Genomic DNA, 9,322 nt, shown 5'->3' on the forward strand with positions numbered 1-9,322 from the left:
GTCGGACGCTTAACCGACCGAGCCACCCAGGCGCCCCTTGGACACTCAGAATTTAGTTCCTTATGCCGTCTTTCGGCTATGGATGGTACCTATTGGCTTGGTCATTTAGCTCCTTTGAGGTGTCCCTTTCCATCCTTAACAGGTCCAGAATTTTCTTGGCCAGGTAGAGTATGATTTAACTGCAGCTACTGGTCTGGGATCCAGGATGGAAAGTAAGGAAAGTTCCTGAGCAGGTACCTGCTGTCTTATAAGTCAGAGGTCTCTGTATATTCCTCAAGCAAAGAGAGAGGACTAGTTTTTTTAACAGGGACTTGAATATATAAATGTTGATTCATTTTTGAGAGAGAGAAAGTGTGGGCGGGAGGAGGGTCAGAGAGAGAGAGGGGGGCAGAGGATCCAAAGCAGGCTCTGCAATGACAGCAGTAAACTGATGTGGGGCTCAAACTCATGAACCATGAATGAGATCATGACCTGAGCTGAAGTGGGACACTCAACCGACTCAGCCACTGAGGCACCCCTACCCAGAGATTCTTAAAGGGAAGACTGTGTAAGAAGTAAATGTTGGCAAAAATTACACACTATAAAAATCACAAATTATTCCAAAAAAGAAGGAAAGAGTTTAAGCATAAAGATGCTAATATGAATAAATACAATAAGTCCTGGTAAAGTTAGACTTTAACAAAAAGGAGAAAAGATGAAAGGAGGCCTACATAAAAAAATAAATCAGGAGCTTCTGGGTTGGTGAATATGTGGCCACTAGAGAGAGTGGCACACTCAGCATGGAAACCCTGATTCCCTTCCCACATACCTTGCCCTATGCAGTTCTTCCATCCAGCTGTTCCTGACATATCCTTTTATAACGAACTGGTACTCTAAGAATGTATTGAGTAAAAATGCTGAGCAATGTGCAATATGCCTTGAAGAACTGCAGCAGGGTGATATTATAGCGTGATTGCCTTATCTATACATAAGGGTCTTGTTTGTATATCATAAAGGCTGCACCAATGGTTTGAGATAAACAGATCTTGCCCTGGGCAACCTTTAGATTAAACATCAGATTTCTCTTTTATAGATTTTGTTGTCTTTTGAAGATGCTTGAAAAAGTGAAAGGATATGAAGATCCGTTACTAGAAAAACAAAAACAAAAATGAAGGCATACTCAGCCGGAAATCTGAGGTCTCTAAGATTCAGCAATAGAGAGATGGACAAACATACAGAACAGAGTAATATGTATACAAAGTACACACGGGGATTTAGAAAATTCTGCACATACCTTGATAGTCATCTACAAAGGTAATATTGATAAACATTTTGTATTCAGATGCCAATATTAACTGATTTAAAATTTCATCTGTTATTAAGTTCCCTAAAGCTGTGCAACTTCTTAGGTTTTGATTTGTTTTTTAGTTCAGAGTCTGTTTTATTTCCCCAACATCAGGTTTCTGCACACCTCTTCTTAAATTGAAGACCACATAATTTACTTCTTATACCTTAATGTCTTACATGTGAACCCAATAAATGTAACCAAGCAGTAACACATTCTCTGAGTGTAGACCATAATCTCAAGTTTTTATTTTTTTCCCCCATGAGTGGAAAATACACTTCTACATAAGAAAGTTAAAACGCTAATTTTTAAAATCACATATTTAACAATATCACAATGCAGTCCAAAGAGTAAATCAAGTGATATAATTACATTATAATTAATTAAGTCTAGGATTATCTACTAAATTGCAACTTATTAAATATATTGTTTCCTCTTAAATGAAACTGCTAAACAGTTTGTCAGTAATGAATCATCTTGCAACTTTTTTTAAAGCTATGCAACTTAAAAAAAAAATACAAATTACCAATTTTAAGTACTTCCAGCTACAATAACTTTGTTTTGACTGGTTATTTTTGTTTTCTCTTTTCATACAATTGTTTTATTGTGCTTTGCAATCCCCAGGCAGTTTTCCCACATTTGGGTGGGGGGAAAAAGAAATTTAAAAAAAATTTATATTTATTTTTTGATAGACAGAACATGAGCAGGGGGAGGGGAAGAGAGAGAGAGAGCAGGTACAGATACAGAATCTGAAGCAGGCTACAGGCTCTGAGCAGTCAGCACATAGCCTGACACGGGGCTGTAACTCACAAACAGTGAGATCATGATCTGAGCCAAAGTCGGAAGCTTAACCAACTGAGCCACCCAGACACCCCCCCACACACAAAAAAAGAAAATTTTAAGTGGCAGAAACATAAAAATAGTGTAAGGAAAGCTAAACACTCAATGAGCTGAGGCTTTTGGTAAAATGTTAAAGAAAATACAAAGGGGGCGCCTGGGTGGCTCAGTTGGTTAAGCGTCCGACTTCAGCTCAGGTCACGATCTCACGGTCCGCGAGTTCGAGCCCCGCGTCGGGCTCTGGGCTGATGGCTCAGAGCCTGGATCCTGCTTCCGATTCTGTGTCTCCCTCTCTCTCTGCCCCTCCCCCATTCATGCTCTGTCTCTCTCTATCTCAAAAATAAATAAACGTTAAAAAAAATTTAAAAAAAAGAAAATACAAAGGCCTTTGTTTGAAGCAAGAATAATGAAATTAGTTCTGTTACCTCAGGTAGATGGCTCAATATAACAGAAGACAAAGTGCACTCCCCGATTCATTTGTTTCTTTTTTTGTTGTTAAGAAAAATAATCCCAAAGGTAAAAGGAAAAAATATAAGAGGGAAATAGGCTTAATTTAAATGAAATAAGGTGACAGTACTAAGAGAGTAACTGATGGCTTTAAGTGAGGGAAGGTGCCCTGGCCAAAACCAACCACATCCCAGGTGGCAAGAGAATTTGCTAATGTAACAAAAGCATCTTTAGGAGCAATCTCAACAAAATATACTACTTGTGGAGGACACAAGAGCTGAAAAATCTGAAACCCACATTCTACGCAAACTGACTAAAGAAATAATGTTTCATGAGCACCTTGATGGCTCAGTTGGTTGAGTGTCCAACTTTGGCTCAGGTCATGATCTCACATTTCATGAGTTGCAGCCCCACGTCATGCTCACTGCTGTCAGACTGTCAGCACAAAGTTTCGGATCCTCTGTTCCCCTCTCTGTGCCCCTTCCCCACTTGCGTTGTCCCCAAAATAAATATTTTTAAAAAGAAATAATGTTTCAAAAAAAAGAAATAATGTTTAATACCAAAAAGAGAAGATAGGAGAATACAAACTATGTCTCAGATTTTTAAAATGGTAATCCTAGTATAAAATATTTTGCCTATTGTTTTCATATATTATAGAAATACCACAGAAACCATAGTATTTCAGCTGCTTTATAGTCCAGGGCTGGGAGAAAGACTCATAGGAACAATTATAATACAAAGTGGTTAGAATAAATATATTTGTAGGATTTTAGAACTGTACAGAAATATCAAACCACGCTATACGTAGCTATATATAATTCCTAGGGTGTGACTTTCTGGATAGGGTGACACTGGATCAGTTTCATAGGATGAAGAAAGAATTAACCAGGTGAAAGGGAGTAGAGGAGATGGAAGTGGGAATAGGAAGAGTCTCCAGGAAAAGACAGCGTAGGCAACAAACACCACGGGGTCTGTAGAATCTAGAGGCAGTTCTGTGACTAGATGCCACAGTGTGTGGCAGGGAGTTGCAAAAGGAGAATTATAGGGTTGGATAAGAGGCTGGTCATATAACTAGGATGATCCATTTTCTTGATAAATTCTGAGTGCCCTAACCTAAAAATCTCTGAATCTGGAAAGCTGAGAAGAGCCCCTAAACTATATTGTTACTTTTTGTGGCCCTTCCTGGGTAGTCAATTATCTTCTTTTCTCTTGTTTACATTTCTGGTTTGAATCACTTGCTCAAGTTTCCAATTTTGACTCACTCTAATTGAGCTGTTTTAAAAATCAGTTCTAATATTTTGGTATTACAGAGTGGCTGCTTCATCTTTCAAGAAGTCATATAATACAAAGCAGCATTCTTTAAAAAAAAATTTTTTTTTACATTTATTTATTTTTGAGAGACAGAGTGAGACAAAGTGAGAGTGGGGTAGGGGCAGAGAGAGAGGGAGACGCAGGATCAGAAGCAGGCTCCAGGCTCTGAGTTGTCAGCACAGAGCCTGATGCGGGACTCGAACCCACAGACTGTGAGATCATGACCTGAGCCGAAGTCGGAAGCTCAACCAACTGAGCAACCCAGGTGCCCCAAAGCAGCATTCTTTTAAGAACTTTTTTTTAATGTTTATTATTTTTGTGAGGGAGAGAGAGACAGTGAGAGAGTGTGCACGAGTGGGGAAGAGGCAGAGGAAGGGAGACAAAGAATCTGAAGCCAGGTTCTGAGCTGTCAGCAACAGAGCCTGATGGAGGGCTTAAACTCACAAATTGTGAGATCATGACCTGAGCTGAAGTCGGACACTTAACCAACTGAGCCACCCAGGGGTCCCTACAAAGCAGCATTTTGAGTCAAGGTCAGAAGATAAGTGTTGACTTGTTGGCCGTGCTGGTTTCTAGTGTGTGCAAGTTACTTATTTTTAAACTGTTTCCTATGTTCTCAGTAAGGCCTCATTGTATCCCATTAGATGCCCCATTATCAATTGATGCTTCCTGCTTAGACACCTGAGTCCCAGCTCCGTGGAGTTTGGGAATAGGAGATATGTCACCTTTATGCTTCTTAGGCACTATTATCAGCCGAGCAAGCACTGGTCTCCCCTCAGAGATCTGAGTCCCAGTATTGTGGGACCCTTTCACTAAGTTTCTAAGTTCTGATAGCCCAGAATTTTTCCTTGTTCCCTCAGTAGGAGGGGAGTATGCAGAAAAGTCAGGCTTGCCTGCTATTCTTTGAAAAACTTGCTTACAAGGTTGGCCTTTGGCAGGCATTTAAAAACCTGTATTTCAGGTAAGTTTTCACCATTCCCAGAACTGATAAGACTGCCTCACTGTGCCTAAACTGTGCAAGCAATATGGTTTGTGGAGTCTGGAACTTGGGTATATGACAGTCTCTAATGAGGTTATCTGGTTGGCAACATTTCACACATGTGGTCAGAATGTCAGAAGTAAGCATATCCTGTGTGATTCTACAACTTCACAGGGAAAGGACCCTTGGAAGTTTTACCCGGTTCCCCTAGATATCCCACATGCTCCTTTTCCCTTTATTCATTTTGCTTTATATCCTTTTGCTGTAAGAAATCATAGCTGTGAGTACAACTATATGTTGAGTCCCATGAGTCTTCTCAGCAAATCACTAACCTACCAGTGCAGTGGTCTTGGGGACACAGAGTGGTACTTACTTCTTGCAGTCGCTACTGCTTTCTTATAGCAGTATCCACTTTTTGTCACCATAGTTCTGCAACCCCTGTTTAACAACATCCCTATATTAAATTTTCTGTTTAAAATAACTGGTATAGTTTTCCTGACTAGTCCTTGACTGACATAGCCAGTGAGTAAGGGTAAACTATCTAGTTAATGCCCTTCCATAGTCTAATTTCATCAGCAACTAACATTTGTAATAGCACTAACCTCTTGTAATGCAGTTCCTGATTCAGTAAAGGAATGTGTTCTTTCAACCAAACATTTTCATGAAGATAATCCCTGTATAAAATTATTTAGCATACTGGGAATATTATTTTGCTGATCAAAAAGGTATAAATAATGAGATTAATTTTAAAATTTTTGCTTTATTTCAGGAAAAAATATGTGATGTTTAGGTAAAGGTTTTGTTCTGTGGTTAAAATTCACCCAATATTCATTTGATTGGAGAGTTGATTATAAATAGTATTGGCACAAAGTCATAACCATCTCTATTTACCTGAAGCCTTTCTGGTTCTATTCAGTCTATATTCAGGGTTCTGAAATGAGCAAAAGGTCAAACAAAGTGAGATTCTAAGTGGAAGTCAATCAGGAGGATTTCATTTGGCAAGATCACATGAAAACAGAAATTAAATATGTGTGTATACATACATATATAGTTTTATTATGGAAGATTTCAAATATCCATGAAATTTAGGTATATTATTATACACTCCCCATTTACTCATCATCCAGATCAATAATTAACAAATGATCAATTTTGTTTTATCCATTCTATTCCTTCACCCTCTCCCCAATTGATTATTATTTTTTTAAGTTTATTTATTTTTGAGAGAGACAGAGACAGTGTGGGTGGGAGGGGGGCAGAGAGAGAGGGGAGAGAGAATCCTAAGCAGGCTCCACACCACCAGCACAGAGCCCAATGCAGGGCTCGAATCCATGAAACCGGGAGATTATGACCTGAGCCAAAACCAAGAGTTGGACGCTTAACTGACTGAGCCACCTAGGCTCCCCTGTGATGTTGGATTATTTTAAAACATATTACAGACATCATATTTCACTTGTAAAATCCTCAATATAAATCTTTACTGAAGTAGAGATTCCACTTTAATTTCTCATGCTTTTATATGTCTTTTTACATTTAGTTTGTTCAAAACAAAATCCAAACAATGCCTCTTAAAATCTTTTAAATCTAATCAGTATGGATGGTAGCTACACTTATGGTGAAATATATCATAATGTATAAACTTATCCAACTTATTTAATATAACACTGTGTGTCAACCAGACTCAAAGGAAAAAAAAAATCTACCTTAGTCCCCTGCCCCCTTCTCCCTTATTTGACATTTATTGAAGAAATTGGGGCATTTGTCCTATAAAATTTCCCATCTTATTTGGCAGATTGTATCTCCATGGTGTCATTTAACATGTTCTTCTATCCCCTGTATAAACTGGCTTATTTGAAAGCTTCACCAGATTCAGATTCAATTATTTTGGCAAAAATATTTAATATATGATATTGTGTCAAATATATTTTTGACAGCATAGTTGGTTTGGACTCTAAGATATTGCTTCCCACAGGTGTCTGCTGAGTTTTAATTTATTGCCAATCTTTTTATGCTGGTAGACCATTTAACCCCCAATTTACAGAAGCACTGTCATCTACTGAAACTGAACGGAGTTTATTATCACCTTTAAGCTTATGACATTATTTCCTTTACTGAGAAGATGTCATCTATTACAAAGATTCTTTTATTTGCCTTAAAAGTTTTTTTTTAATTGGGGGGTCACCTGGGTGGCTCAGTTGGTTAACTGTCTGACTTCGGCTCAGGTCATGATCCCACATTTCATGGGTTTGAGCCCCACTTCGGGCTCTGTACTGACAGCTCAGAACCTGGAACATGCTTCAGATTCTGTCTCCCGCTCTCTCTGCCCTCCCCCACTCATGCTTTTTCTCTGTTTCCCTTTAAAAAATAAACATTAAAAAAATTTTTTTTAAGTTTTTTAAATTGGGAAACTATTCAACTGAGTGACCCAATTCAGTAGGTATTTTCATATGTCTGAGAAGAGTTGAATGAAAAAATGTTTGGTGAATTTAATAAAAGAAAGCCTTGGGGCATCTGGGTGGCTCAGTCAGTTGAGCATCCAACTCTTGATTTAGGCTCAGGTCATGATCCCAGGGTCGTGGGATCCAGTCCCACATGAGGCTCTGTGCTGAGAATAGAGCCTGCTTAAGATTCTCTCTCTCTCCCTCTGCCCCTCTCCCCAACTTTCACTCTGTCTAAAATATATATATTTTAAAAAAGTGTTGGGGCACCTGGGTGGCTCAGACAGTTAAGCATCCAACTTTGGCTTTGGCTCCAATCACGATCTCACAGTTAGTGAGTTCAAGCCCTACACTGGGCTCTGCGCTGATGGTGCGGAGCCTGCATGGGATTCTCTATCTCTCTACTTCTCTCTCTGCCCCTCCCCCACTTGTGCATGCATGTGTGCTCTCTCAAAATAAACAAACAAAGCCTTATATTAAGTACTTAAGCACATCATGTACTGACAAGTATGTTTAACAGGTCTTCCAGTTAACAATATCAATAGTTTGAAATAGAATTTAAGTAGGAGGTGGCAGTGTAATGCTTATATCTCCTAGACAACTGGTAACAACTGGTTTTTGAGCAAAGGAGTAATATGATAAAAACTTGTTTTAAGGAAGACATTACTGGAAATATTGAGGTCAAGAATAGCAGGGATTGTGCATTTGAAAGTAATTTAATACAGAATCGTTTGGATGCAGCTATACACCACCTCAACAAGTATGTTATGTGTTGTATTGAAAAGTGTTTGATAAACTTTGTAGCTAGTCATTTAAACTCGTTCCACAAAGCATCTAGTAAGGGATGACTGCAATGAACAAAGCAAGAGTAGAAAAATAATAAAAAATGACAAATTCCCTATATCATTATTTATATCACCCCCAAAATAATCATATATACACACAGCAGCTGAATATTTCTGTTAATGTAGATCAGATCAAGTCACTATTCCACCCTCAAGCTTGCATGACTTCCCTGCACACTTAGAATAAAATCCAAAGTTGATACCATGGCCTCCCAGGCACTATGATAAAGCCCTCACTATCTCTAACCTCATTTCTTACCACGCTCCTCCTCACTCACTGTGATCCAAAGCCCTTGCTCTTCATAAAACAAGGCAACATTATTTCTGTTTGGGGCCTTTGCACTTGCTATTCCACCTGAAGTTACTTTCCTCCCAAATACTCACATAATTCATTTCCTCACTTTAGGCCTTTGTTCAGTATCACCTCCTGAGAGGCCCACCTGACCACCCTACATAGATTAGCACCACACCTTACCCCTGTCCACCTCATTACCCTGATTTTTTTTTCTATAACACGTGCCCAATATTTGTTCATTATATTTAATCAACTATCTCATTTGCTCCTCAAAACCATATTCAGTAGGTAGTACTGCTATCCGGTTTACAGGACATTGACATACAAAGATTAAATAAGGACCTGGGAACAGAGAAGAAAAGAATGTCAGGACTTGATGACTGATTCCTGACATGGGTAAATTAAAGCAAAGTTGTCTGGTTTGTCTGCACTATGGGAAACCCACACTATACATGAACACCAATAAAAATGTTGGCCAGACAAGAGGAAGGCAAATAGAACGGAGTCTCTTCCCTAGGCACATGACCTTATACTGCCCTCGCAACAATTTCATGGGGTAAGCACGGCAGGTACTGTATTAGACAATCATTAAACAGCAAGACTGACGGCCAGACTTCGCAGCCAGGAACGATGGCAGTCCGGCTCAGCACTCACCGGTTTGGACAGTTACGTAACGAACACCCAGAACCTCGAGCTTTCTCCCGCCCTTGGACTGGGCTCACGTGCCGAGCCTCACGACCTCAAGCAGCGCCTAAGAGAACGTGGCCATTGGCGAATCCGGAGAAGAGTTCCAGCGCGGGAGGTGGGGTGAAAGGTCACGATGAGTCTTACGTAAAAGGCGCCTTA

General features: G+C 39.4%; 1 protein-coding gene across 4 annotated transcripts in view; it reads right to left on the minus strand.

Annotated features, from left to right (window-relative positions):
• The window catches only part of SF3B1 (splicing factor 3b subunit 1), a 60,119-nt gene extending 50,885 nt beyond the window's left edge, over positions 1 to 9,234 (minus strand). For 2 of the 4 annotated variants that reach the window (XM_015543185.2, XM_042994984.1), the window contains exon 1: positions 9,131 to 9,234. The gene's annotated coding sequence lies outside the window, so the exon portion shown is untranslated. The remainder of the gene's footprint in view (positions 1 to 9,130) is intronic. The other 2 variants (XM_007094717.3, XM_007094718.3) reach the window with 2 other exon arrangements.
• Positions 9,235 to 9,322: the final 88 nt, after the last annotated feature.

This window comes from Panthera tigris, chromosome C1, assembly GCF_018350195.1.
Source record: "Panthera tigris isolate Pti1 chromosome C1, P.tigris_Pti1_mat1.1, whole genome shotgun sequence".
Taxonomy (NCBI): Eukaryota; Metazoa; Chordata; class Mammalia; order Carnivora; family Felidae; genus Panthera; species Panthera tigris.